Source organism: Acomys minous (genome assembly GCF_964271855.1).
Source record: "Acomys minous genome assembly, chromosome: 12".
Classification (NCBI taxonomy): Eukaryota; Metazoa; Chordata; class Mammalia; order Rodentia; family Muridae; genus Acomys; species Acomys minous.
The window spans coordinates 71757530-71770128 of NC_140493.1; the positions used below are offsets into that span (position 1 = coordinate 71757530).

General features: G+C 51.1%; 1 long non-coding RNA gene across 2 annotated transcripts; it reads right to left on the reverse strand.

The window, feature by feature from the left end:
* Positions 1-407: 407 nt before the first annotated feature.
* Positions 408-11605, reverse strand: LOC311578456. 2 transcript variants are annotated; one of them, XR_014772876.1, is made up of 4 exons: positions 11460-11605; positions 9972-10186; positions 7825-7923; positions 408-700 (listed from the first exon to the last, which is right to left on the reverse strand). It is a non-coding gene; the product is annotated as an uncharacterized lncRNA (long non-coding RNA). The 2 variants fall into 2 exon arrangements; XR_014772877.1 differs by having other exon boundaries at positions 11435-11605.
* Between the last annotated feature and the right edge of the window lie 994 nt (positions 11606-12599).

The following is a 12599-nucleotide window of genomic DNA, read 5'->3' on the forward strand; positions in this document are numbered from 1 at the left end:
TTGAGTTTTGTATTTGATGTGAGGTAGGGGTCAAAGTTCATTAACTTCCATCTGGAAATCAACCATTTAATGAAAAGATCATCCCCTTGTGAGTGGTTATAGCGTGGAGCTATGGTCTTGCTTATTTGGTTGGGGTTTTTTGGTGCTGAGGCTGGAAAAGCTGGAGATTTCCAAGAAACTACCCGTTTCCCAGATGCCTATTAACATGTTTTCATTACTCTTTGTACTTTGCAGGCCACACTTATGATCAGGAGGGAAACTAACCCTCAGGACACTCGGGCCAGCTTACCCTGACAGTGGTGGCAACTGGGAAGGTCCCATCTATTTCCATGTTCCACACTGTTTATTTTTGTCAGGAATAGAGAAAATGTGTGGGCCCAGGTTACACCAAGAACTCATATTTTCCAGGCTGATGTCTTCTGACCAGGACTTTCCTGACCTCTCCCAAGGTTTCTTGCTGGTATGTGAGCCTAGGCAACCACTCTGTCATTTTCAAGGAACAAGACAGCTAACTGCTTTTAGACCCAGGATGAGACAGAGGGTGTGTGTGATTTCTCACCAATTCCACAGCAGGAACAATGTGTGTGTGTGTGGGTGGCGGTGGCTGGACTTGGCTAAACCAAAGTGGCCATGACGAATACCGGTCTTACAGTCGGATGAGCATGTCACTCTTGAACACCAGTCTTCAAGGTAGCTTCCCCTGGGCATAAGACCAGATCGCTATCAGATCTCTTGGCTTCATTAACCTAGGCATATCCTTGGGGGGGGGGTACAGTGAAACTAGCAAGTTATTTCTTCTCTGCCTTATTAACTCACACATTCACCCAACAACTATTTGTGAAGATATTGAGCCAGGCATGGCATCTACGTCAATGGGCAAGATAGCCAAATGTCCCTTCTCCTGGGAACTGTCATTCTATGGGGGAAGGAAACAATGACTACATGAGCAGACTATCCAAGATAGCATGAGAAGCTCTGGGGAGCATGCACACAGCAAATAAAAATAGTAGAGATGGTGGGGTTGGCCTCAACAAGGAAGTAATATATGAATAAACATGGGGTGTGTGGAGTTGTGAGCCATTTAGAGGAAAAGTGGCTCCTTCATAGGGATCAACTGCAGAGGCGTCAAGGTGAGGGGTCAAGCACCCTTGAGCGTGCTTAGCGCAGTGAGATGGGGGTCTCCAGCCTTCTCTTCCACTCACTTTCATTGGGTACCAGTTGTAGATCCGCCTCTTGAGGGCCCAAGGGTTGAGCTCTCCAGCTACTCAACTGGGAGCTGGGCATCTTCAGAAGCCCCTCCCCCACCCGCTGTGGCAGAAGAGACAGAACTGAGGATTGAGGACAGGACTGGGCCTCTCTAGTGTTAGAGTCCCAGGGGTGCCCCTGGAATGGAATTGACTTGGAACATGTTCACTCCAAGCAGTCACGTTTCATCCCATAACCCCTGTCTTGGCTGGTCTTTGATGAGCATTTTAATTAAGTCCTGAAGAGTCCTTTGTCTCCAAGGGGTGGGGTGGGAGAGGTAGAGCATCTTCTCCCTCCCACTTTACCCTACCGGGCTAGGAATGTGCCTCCTTCTAAGCAGAGCAGCGGGAGGCAGGATTCCAGTCTGGGCTGTGGGTCCCACCCCCCCCCACCCCCCCCAGCACATCCCTTCAACAAGCCCCTCCTCCCAGGCTCAGAGAGACCTCACACTCCTGCCCACCCCCACCCCCAGGCACTGCTCTTTTAATAGAGTGGGGGGGGGGGGAAGATTTGCTGGGTGGACCAGAGAGGGAGTGGGCACTGAGCCTGTTGCTTAGGCGTTTAACCCTTTATGGCAACATCCATGAGAGGTCATGGGAGTAGCATCTCCCCTACTCCTTCCGTGGTGTGAAATTTATTTGCCATGTGGGGCAGGTGAGCTCTTGACCCCGGAGCTGCCATTTGCTAAAGGCGGGTGAAGCCAGGCAAAGGCATTCTTGGCTCCCTTTCCTAGGGATCTTAGCCAAGCTCTTGGTCCCCAGAAGCCCTGTGAGGCTGCTAGGGGGCTGCTTGGCCCTCCCCCCCTCCCCCATAAAGCAGCAGCATGTGCCTTGGGCTGTGTTGGGAGCAGCAGTTAAAAGGTTTTGCTCTGCTACACTCCTCAGACTAGATAGATACCTCCCTGGCTTCTAAGGACAAATGGAGCCTGCACAGCTGGGAACATACAACCTATCTGCTCTGACCCACAGCCACTCAATTCCTGCTCTTCCGTTTGGTCTAACCCTAGAGCGCCTGTAGCTTCTTCACTGGCTGTTTACATCCCCACATTCCAGCACCCTGACAGCCCTCACTACCTGTGTGTCTCTGGGCTGGAGGGCTTTTCTAGAACCAAGGAAGGCAGGTCTGTCTGTCCCTCACAGGCACTTGGGGAGTTACCCTTCCCTGCATCAGCAGCCTCCTGTGATGCTCCAGGTCTGGTGGCAACAGAGGCCGCTGACACCCTGAAGACCGCATCACTCAACTCTATTCCACCCTTCCCCGGTGGGCTGCGCTCTACCTGCCTGTTGGTACCACATCACCGTGCGGTGGATGATCTACAGTGCACCCCTCCTGAGTGTATGCCCTCACCCCACTCCCCTAGCCGTCTTCACCTTCCAGATACGTTACCTGCCCCTGACCTTGAGCCATCACACCTCAGATGTCACCTGGTTATTCGTCCTCAACCGTGAGGGACAGTGGAGGGCAGGCCAGAGAGCTGATTTGGGGGATGTTGACAAGAAACTGGGCCCTTAGCTGGGGATAGAACACTCACTAACCAACCAGCCCGTGCGAATCTGTGAGTTCAATCACAGCACTGAAATAAAATAAAAGGAATGGGCCTTAGCAGCATCCCTGGCCGACTCCCTGCCACCAGCTGGCTGGCAGGCTGCCTGCCACGCCCAGTCCTCCTTCGCCCCTGTACCAGTCCACCCCAGCAGGATGCATCACAGTCTAGCAAGAATTAACCATCTCCCAGTCCACCCTGGGCCTGCTGATGCCAGGACAACTGCCTGGGCATTTCCAGTAAAAATCCCACCTCTTCTATCAACTCTACGGAAGTCATCTAAGTTGACAGAAAAGGGAGGCTCTGGCTGCAGAAGTTCGTGTGACTCAAGCCCTCGACTGGTCACTCGACACATGATGTGGAACTCAGATTCTGGGAAGGGCAGGTGCGTGCAGGCGCCTGAATGAACCAGGGAGCCCCTTACACGTTGTTCTTCTGTGCACACTTTTTTCTTTGGACAGAAGAGTGGAGTGAGGTTAAAGCAGGGCTCATGCGGGCATGCCATAGGTCGCACAAGTGTCAAACGAGTCACCTCATCTATTTCCCTCTGTGTTCTATCTTCATAATTAAAAAAATTTTTTTTGGCGTTTACTTATTTATGTGTTTGTGTATGTATGCACACAGTTGTGTGTATGAATGTGTGTATATGTATGGGGGTGTATGTGTGTGTGTGTGTATAGCTGTGTGTGTGTGTGTGTGTGTGTGTGTGTGTGTAGATCAAAGAACAACTTGCAGGATCAAACTCGGGTCCTCAGGCTTGACAGCAAGCACCTTTGCTTCCTGAGCCATCCTGTCAACCCTTTTTAGTAAATACGTATCCAAAAAGCATTCATATTTTGCTTTTTGAGACATTTAGCCCATGCTGGGAGGGCTTGAGAGGGCCTTACCTGCAGAGAAGGAAGCTCCCGGGACTCACGCAACCCGACTACAGAGAGACAGCCAAGAGGCAAGCCAAGGACGCCTTACACTCAAGGAAGATTGAAGATGCCTGTGACACGATCCTCTTGCCTTGGCTTCCTAGCGCTGAAATTACAGGTATACACCACAATGCCTGGATCAGGCTTTTTGTCTTTTTCCAGAAGCAGAGAGCCAGTCAGTTGCCGCAGTCAGTGATCACATCAGAGATATATCAAAAATTAATAGTCCACGTGTCAACCGTGTCCTTTTGTATTGTTCTAGGTACATCGGTCATTTTGTAAGAAACCTGTTATTTGACTACAAAGAGGCTCAGGAGCACCCAGATGCTGACCTTGCAATTAATGACATCAGTAAGAGAATTGGCTGAGCACCTAGTGTATACAAGGGGCTAAGATGTAGCTAGGCAGTGGTACACCGCCCGCAAGAGATGGTGGTGCCACAGGTTACTGATGTGCTGCAGTGTGCCAGAGGCTGAGAGTGGCCAAAAATGGCTTTGGAAGGGAGTGGGGAGGAGCTTAGCAAGAGGAGTTAGGGAAGGAAACAGGAGCTACCAAGGAAGGGCCTGGGACCCGGCAGCCCTCACCTCAGTTAGTCTCCGGAAGGCCCTGCACTGAAGCCTGCTGGTCCTAATTTTCAGTTAAAAAAAAACAAACAAAACAAACAAAAAAAAACAACAAAACTGAATCTGGGCCTGGGATTGAGGAACTTGGCCAAGTGACCTGTGGGGTGGAACTGGAACACAGACCACACTGACCTCTCAGCTCACCACAGTGGATGAGCCAAATGGCAGTATGTACAGAAATGTAAAGTGGGTGGCTGTGGTACCACTGCCTGCTGTGACTGGCCTCAGTTGGGGATGCTCTCAAAGCTAGTAGGCAACCCAAGCGCCATGTGACATGGCCTCCCCAAAGACCCTGAGACATCATAAAATTGCCTTTTTTTTTTTTGAGACAGGGTCTTGCTATCTAGCTCAAGTGGCCTTGAACTCACAGCAGTCTTTTTACCTCTACCTCCCAAGAGCTGAGGTTGTTCATCATCACCCTTGGGACATAGTAAGTTCCAGGCCAGCCTGGGATACATGAAACCCGGTCTCAACAAACCGACTTACCCAACAAACAAAAACAGATTTTGTACTGCTGATCATCATCCCTGTTTCCAAGGGCCTGGTGCACATTGGCATCTGGGTGGCACAGCCTGTGCTCAAGGGCCACAGGAATGCGTGCAGTGCCTCACAGAGGGCCACCTGGGAGTTCCCTGACTTTGGAGCTGTGAAATACCCAAGCCTGGTCTGGGAGACAGCAGATCCCCCCACTCTGAGCCTCAGAGTCCCCCCCCCCCTCCTGCAAAATGGGACCATAACATAACCTTACAGGCTGCCCTGAGACTAGGTATTGTGCCATGCTTCTGCAGTGCACGGATCCTGCTAGAACCACAGGAAAACAGGGTGACCACGGCAGAGGCTTCTCCTCTCTGAGCCTGGGTCGTGTGGGCAGATGGGCTTCTCCATGCAGACCCTGTATAGATGGGCCTCTCTCTGCACCCTGAGTATTGTGGGCAGACGGGCCTCTCCATGAAAAGCCTGTATGGAGTAGGCTGTCCTGCCTTCTAGTATCACCGTGAAGATTCTGGGAGTTGACGTTGGACACCTTTGCCCGGTATCATGCTGGGTGAGTTCAACAGGCTTCCCATAAACACACACATAGTGGAACTTGTAAGTGTTCTAATGACTGAAAATTATTAATATGACAGAGGAGGGGGCTATGCCAAGAGAGGCGGATTGGGTGGTGCCAGAGTACAGGCCTGGGATCAAGCTACCTTTGAGTCTTGTCCTGGTTCTGCCTCTCAGAACGAGTTTGAGAGGTTGGAGGGGGAAAAGGAAGACACGAGCTATGAGCTGGGGCTCTGCCTGAGTTTTCTGATTGATCCTCAAAGTTTACAAATCAAGACAAGTCACAGCACCCATCTCAAAGGGCTCTTGTGTGGATTAAATGACATGAACGCCTACGTGCCCTGCTCAGCAAGCCTTAGCTACTTGGTCACTATTTTTTTTTTTTTTAAGAGAATGCATATGTGTGGGTATACACGCACTAGTGCAGGCGTCCTAGGAAGCTAGAAAGTGTCAGATTTCCTGGAGCTGGAGTTACAGGTGGCTATGAGCCATCTCATGTGAGTGCTGGGAATCGAACTCAGATCCTCTAGAAGAGCAAATGCGTACTCTTAACTGCTGAATCATCTCACCAGCCCTCGGGTTACTGTTTCTGCAGAAAGATCTTTGAAGCTGCTGATCACAGAGAGCCAGCTGGCACACTCAGATCCTGTTAGGGACAGATCCACTTTCTTTGATAGACACCCATCTTAGGGTGGAGGAGTTGAGGGACCCCACAGTTTGGCTACACTTGGTACCACTCCTGAGATACCTAGATGGTGGGGGGAAGGAGCACATTTCTCCCTGGCAGTCTATCTCCGGGCTTCCAGTGCCACCCCCAAGGGGCCTACCTTTCTCCACCTGCCCTTCAAAGTACACTTTGATTTTCCCCCCGCAGAGTTCACCTGCCATATCCATCATCAGTAGAGGCCCAAGAATGCTGCCCGTTAGGTGAGCAGTGCCAACGAGAAAATGGCTTTGCAGGCCCAGAAGCTGTGGGCAATTGGAAGAGAGGAACCTGTGAGAACCGCCCTCAGCCCCAGACCTGCTGACAGAAGCATATTGGGGGTGCAGCAGAGGCTCATGGCATGTTCTGGCTCAGGGACGGGCTGCTGTGCCACTGTGGTGACTCTCTCAACCTCTCTGGGCACCTTTGTTCTTACAACATCCTGAACACAGTGTGTCTTTTGCCTCTATGAGTTCCCCATCCCAGAATCTATCAACTGTTGACCAGAAAGAGAAAAACTATATATATATATTCAAAAACATAGAAACACTAATCCCTAAACAATATGACATAGCAACTCAATACATAGCACTACCCTGAATATGATCTTTGAAAATCATCTAGAAATGATTTAAAGTATTTGGGAGGATAGTCTGGGGTGTGGCTCTGTAGGTAGGTGCTTGCTTGGTGTGGGTGAAGCCATCCGAGGCTCCAGACCAGCTGGGTGTGGCTGTGCATGGGGTGTAACCTCAGCCCTCAGGAGGTGAAGGCAGGAGGACGAAAAGGCTCAAGGCCATTGCTGCCTACGTAATGACTACACTGTCCAGTAATAGGGTTACTAAGGAGCCTGAAGCAAGAAGAAGGAAACGTCCAAGCCCTACTCAGGCATAGAGAGGCCAGGAAAACAGAAAGTACAAAAATGGTCTAGCGTTCTCTCTCAGCGATGGAGCCCTCTCTCGGCAAGCAGAAGGCCCTGGGTTCAATTCCCAGTACAACAGGCATAAAGTGTGTGTGTGTGCCGCTGACCCACCTGAAGGGGGCTGACTGGTCAGGCAAGGTGGTTTCTCTGGCCCACAGTGGCGGGGGCAAGGGGGGGGCCTTCTGTGCTGTCTCTTTGCTCAGTAGCTCCAAGCGTTCCCTTACGTTCACATCTCCCCTTTATCACTGTCACTCTGTCACAGGAATAGTCCAGAGCCGTGAGGAGAGGTGGCTTTTCTGAGCCTACACAGTTGGTCTGTGGTGGAGCTGTCACTTAGAACCCAGGACCTTTCAGGCTCACCTCACCATGTCCTCAAAGCCTGGTGCCCAGGGGACACAGTCCTCACTGACCCAAGTCATGTCCGCTGCACCAAACACCACAGTTGTTGGATTACGGGTTGGAAAAGCACCAGTGGGGACATGGTGGCCAGAGTGCCCAGGCTGGCACATGAACAGAGTGCAAAAGAAGAGAAGAGTGGCGGGGGAGAAGAGATACCCACCATGGCCTTACCCTGAACCAGCACTTCAGAGCCCTGACTGGCTCCTCATTCAGTGGACGGCACAGAGTGACCTATACTCCAGGCCCGTGGGCATCACACCTCCTGAGAGCCAAGAGTCAGAGGGTCACGGGCTCGTCGCCAAAGGAAGGCAGATCTAAGCACTGGGTAATGGGTTCCACACAACCACGGTTCCTTGTGGAGGGACACTGATAACATGGGGACAAGGTCAGGGAGGTTCCCCAGAGGCTGTGCTTGGGAGAGTCTTTACCTGAGATGGGCCTCAGAGGGCAAGCAGGGCGCGGTGCTGAGGCACGGATACCTTCCTACACATCCTGGAGCTCCACTGCGCATGCACCTACATCTTCTTCTGTCACAGTAACAGATAAAAAAAAAAATATTAAATAACAGAATTCGGCCAAGTATCTAGAAGCAAAGTATATGAGACGCTGAAAGATTCTATAATGGAAGCTACGGCGTCTATTTTATAGCGTTTTGGGGTTGGTACATGTATTTGTTGTAGGCAAAGCTGCAAAACTGGGGCTGGGGTTCCGTCGTGGCGAACTTCTAAACCTCGCCCTAGGGTACCTGGTCTTGTATGCGTCCTCCGAGCAATGTGGATCTAGCTCCTTTGAGGCCAGGCCGCCTCCATCACTCTGAACTTGAATCATTCATTCTTCTTTCTAGACTCTGGGCTCTCCGTTAGGGGCTTAGTCTTTCCCAAGTATTGTTTCTTCGGGCTCACCTGGCTGGAGCCTGAGAGGAGGTTAGCTTTGATATACTGAAACTCATAAGCTACGTGTGTGTGTGTGTGTGTGTGTGTGTGTGTGTGTGTGTGTGTGTGTGTGTATGTAAGACAATCTCAGCTCTTGTTTGCCAGGTACCATTCACCGTCCCCACCAGCCTGGAACTTGCCTAGTAGCCAAGGGTGGCTAGCCAGCAAAACCCAGAGATAGTCCTATCTTTGCCTCCCCAGATCTGATATTACAAGTGTGTGCTGCCACGCCCAGCACTTTATCATTGATTGATTGACTGTTCTGTGTGTGTGAGCGTGTGCAGTGGCACACATGAGGAGGTCAGGGGATGATTTATGGGAGCTAATTATCTCCTTCCACTGTGTGGGTTTCCAGGAATCCAATTCGGACCTCCAGGCTTGACAGTAAGTTTCTTAACCTGCTGAGCTATCTCACCGACCCACGCCCAGCCTGAGTTCTTAGGTTTGAACTTAGGTCCTCGAACATGCAAGGCAAGCACTTTACCAACAGAGCCATCTCCGCAGCCCTGGCTACATCATGTTTAATTCATGTATTCACTCAACGATTTATTTATTCTCTTAACTTTTTGAGCCCACACATCTTTTGGGTGACTCTTAGTTTGTGTGTCTTAGGCAAAAGCAAAACATGAGGCTGAGCTGAATTTGGAAACTTGGGAAGATGAGCCGACGTGGGTGGGATGTGCCAGGCCAGTGTGATCCAGGGGGATTTTCCCTCTCGCTGTTTGTCCCTTTTCCCCTAATACTGTCACTATTTTACTTTCATAATGGAAAATTCCATACCATGTATGGATGCTTTATTCGAAGCATTGTAGAAAACTATAATTTATTTGTTTTTCCAAGACAGGGCTTGTGTAGCCCTGGCTGTCCTGGAACTTGCTCTGTAGACCAGGCTGGCCCAAACTCTTGGATCTGCCTTTTTCTGCCTTTAGAGTGATGGGATTAAAGGCTTGTGCCACCACACTCATGTCCTGTATATAAGAAGTCAGACCATAATGCCACTGTGGGAAAAAAAAAGACTTCTCCCACCACAGCCCTACCCATCATGCTGCCCAGGCTAACTTAGGGGATGGATGCCCTTCCCTAACTGGGAAGGATGCTGGTAAAGACAGCATCCAAGGGCCTGTCTGTGCCCACAGCCTGCCTTCCATCCTTTCTTGAAAACCCTCCCAATGAATGTTTCAGGTGCCCATTGGAATATTGGCATCATCTTGGCAACACTGGCCTTCTGGAACCTGGACATTTTTTCCAGCACGTTCCATGCTGTCAGTATTTCCCAACTTATACTGTATAAGTTGTAAACTGTAAGTGAGAGTACAGACAGGAATTAACCAGAGAACTCGATGCCCGGAACAAAATCCCCTGGAAGCTGCAAGTCAGGCTCTGTGGCTTGAGCCAAGAAAACTCTCCTTGCCTGGTGACTCCAGTATGAAAGTGGCCACCTGCTGCCAAGTGGCCACTGCCTTGGACCAGAGACCAGGAAGAAGTGGCCTTGCCGAGGATGCACCACAGAGTGATGTAACAGTGCACACGGACTAGGAGTGCCCTGTAAATGAGCTAACTGCCACAACCAACAGGGGACTCTCCCTTTGGAAACAGACTATGCAAAATAGCTCTGCAGAGGAGTATGGAGGGCCTATAAATACCTGATGGCTGCTGCCAGGGCCACAGCTTCACGAGGAGTTGAAGGCTGAGACTCTGGCCCCAGGGGACGCAGCATCACTGGTTCGAAACCTCTCAGCCACTTTGGTGAGGGGACTAGGCAATTAGAGACACCTCTGAGCTGTTCACTCCACGGAGTAGCCTAGTCACCTGCAAGGTGAGTCTTGTGTTGGGGACAGCTGCTCTTAGGAGCGTCTTCCTATTCGGGAGAGATCAGAAAATCAGGGTGTTGGTTTTTTCCCCTTCCTTTTTTTGTCTTTTGGTGCTGGTGGACTGCAGTTGATGGAAGGTCTAGGCAGAGCAACCACGGGACAGTCTGCCAGCCGAACAGGGCATCCTGGTCAGATTTCTTCTCTGCAAATACTTACTGTGGTGTCTACATTACAAAGAAAAAACTTTCTAGAAAGTTCAGAATTGGAAGGAGGGGGACCTGCTGTTTTTTTTGCTGCACACAGCTTACCTTTGCCAGTCTTTATGAGATGTCACCTTCCTCACCCCAAATCTGATAAGGTGGCTATTATTAATCCTATCTTAGGAGTGAAGAAATGAGTTTCTGGTCATCGGGGCTCTGACGTTCCTGTGTGGGCTCTTTTCCTCAGGGAGAGCACTGGCCATGGGGGAAACCCAGACACCCCAGGGCTGTGTCTCTCTCCATTTCTTATCTTTTTCTTAAAGGATATTACCTCCACTTTGGAGAGTTTAATGTCTCCTCCCCCGAAAAATCGTTGATTTCACCCCAAAGAACAAAGAAGGGACAAGTGGCATAGTGTCCTTGCCTTAGGATGAACCACATCTCCCAAATCAAAGGGAAGGTGGCCAGGAAGTGCTGGCCCCAAGTGCAGGTCTAGCGGGTAGGTTACTAATTGACAGCTGCTGGCTCCTCTCAGCAGGTGACAGGAAGGGGTGGGGGGGGAGGCAGGTGCACACACCCCTGCTTCAGTGACCCCAGCTCCTGCCTGCCTTGCTTGAGGCCGAGGATAACCTTGTCCACGGCAACAGAGTTCTCCTAAGGAGGCATATGGGCGTCTGCTCTGTCTTTGGTAGATGGCTGTATGGTGTCCAGCATCAATCTTCGGTTTGTTATGTGCCTCTGCGGAACAGGAGTCGGTCTCAAAAGATTTCAACCCCCAGCCCCAAAATAAAAACCCAGAGTGCAAGCAAGCATGGAGAGTGCAGCCGTGCAAGCCTTACCTAGGCATTCTCTGCGTTCTCTGGGGCACTAGCACCTGTGAGAAGGCTGTACCGTTAGCCAGGTCCCCAGCCTCACCTCAGCCTCCCTCCCCTTCCTCAGCCTCGCAGAGAACACCTGAGTTGAGACAGGAGCACCGGGAAGTCACAGACATGGCCTGCCCCTGGAAATTCCTCTTCAGAGCCAAATCCTATCAAGGTGACTTGAAGGAGGAAAAGGACATTAACAACAACGTGGGGAAAACCCCAGGTGCCATACCCAGGTAAGCAGTCTCTGCTCCCACCTCCAGCTGTGGCCTCAGGGCTTCCAAGGCCCTGCTGCCTCTCTCTGCTCCCAGCTTCCCAAGAGAATCTGGTCTCCAAAGCACTGCTTGTCATCCTCTGCTGGAGTCTGGTGCAGCTATGGTGTGTAGAGGGAAGGCTTAGGGCTCCATTGCTGCTCCCAAGAGAGTCTGCACTCTCTGGAGAAAGGGGAGGTTGGGGGGGGGGAGGTTGGGGGGGGGAGGGCGGGGACTATGTGAGAACGGAGGCTGGAGAGTCTAGTGGTCAGCTCAGGTGGCATCCCAATTGGCTGGCCAGAGCACGCACCTCACCAGCTGTTAGCTGTTTTGACTATTAAATAACCGAAGGGTGTCAAAATGGCCCTGTGCTGTCCTCACTGACTGTGTGACTTTGGCAGTCCACCCGTCTCAGGCAGGTCTGCAGTTGTGACCTACCTGACAGCCTGCAGGGGATAAGGTGAGGTATACAGGAGGCACACTGAAGTGTGTCTGCGTGTCACAGTCACGTGATAAACAGAAGTGCTTGTCGCTATTTACTGAGGCTTCTTTGTTACCAGGACTACACAGCGTGTGTACCTACACACTTCGGACTTGACCTCCGTGGGGTCCTTCACTATGGTCTCCTTCGGCAAATAAGGCTCTGGGGAGGGGGAAGACTGGCTTGCGTGACTGTTCACGACAGTGGTGAAACCTGAGATCGGCCTGGTGCGTCTTAGAGCTGAGCTAGTCCTCCGACAATTTATATGGACGGGCTAGGAGAATTCTAGAGCATGGTAGGAGTCTATAGCCATAGCCGGGGACTTGAGGCTAACTCAGATAGCGAGAGGACTTTCCCTGCAGTCTTACGACACAGAATCAGAGCCAAGCCTCCAGATGCACCTGGCTCAGATATTTGCGGACAGCGACCCCTGGAGGCAGTAAGCAGGACAACCCTAAATTTCCCAAACCTGGTGCAGCCAGGTTTAGAGAGGGAGGTTAGGCAGAACGAATAGTTTGGCCACTTCATAATCCCGTGGCTTTTGTCAAGTCCTTTAGCCTCCAAAGCTCCATTTCCTCCTCGCATGAAGAGGCGTCATGGTAGGATTAAAGGAGGTAGACGGCCCAGGTGTGGAAGGCAGACTGAGCTGGAGAGGACTGTACCGA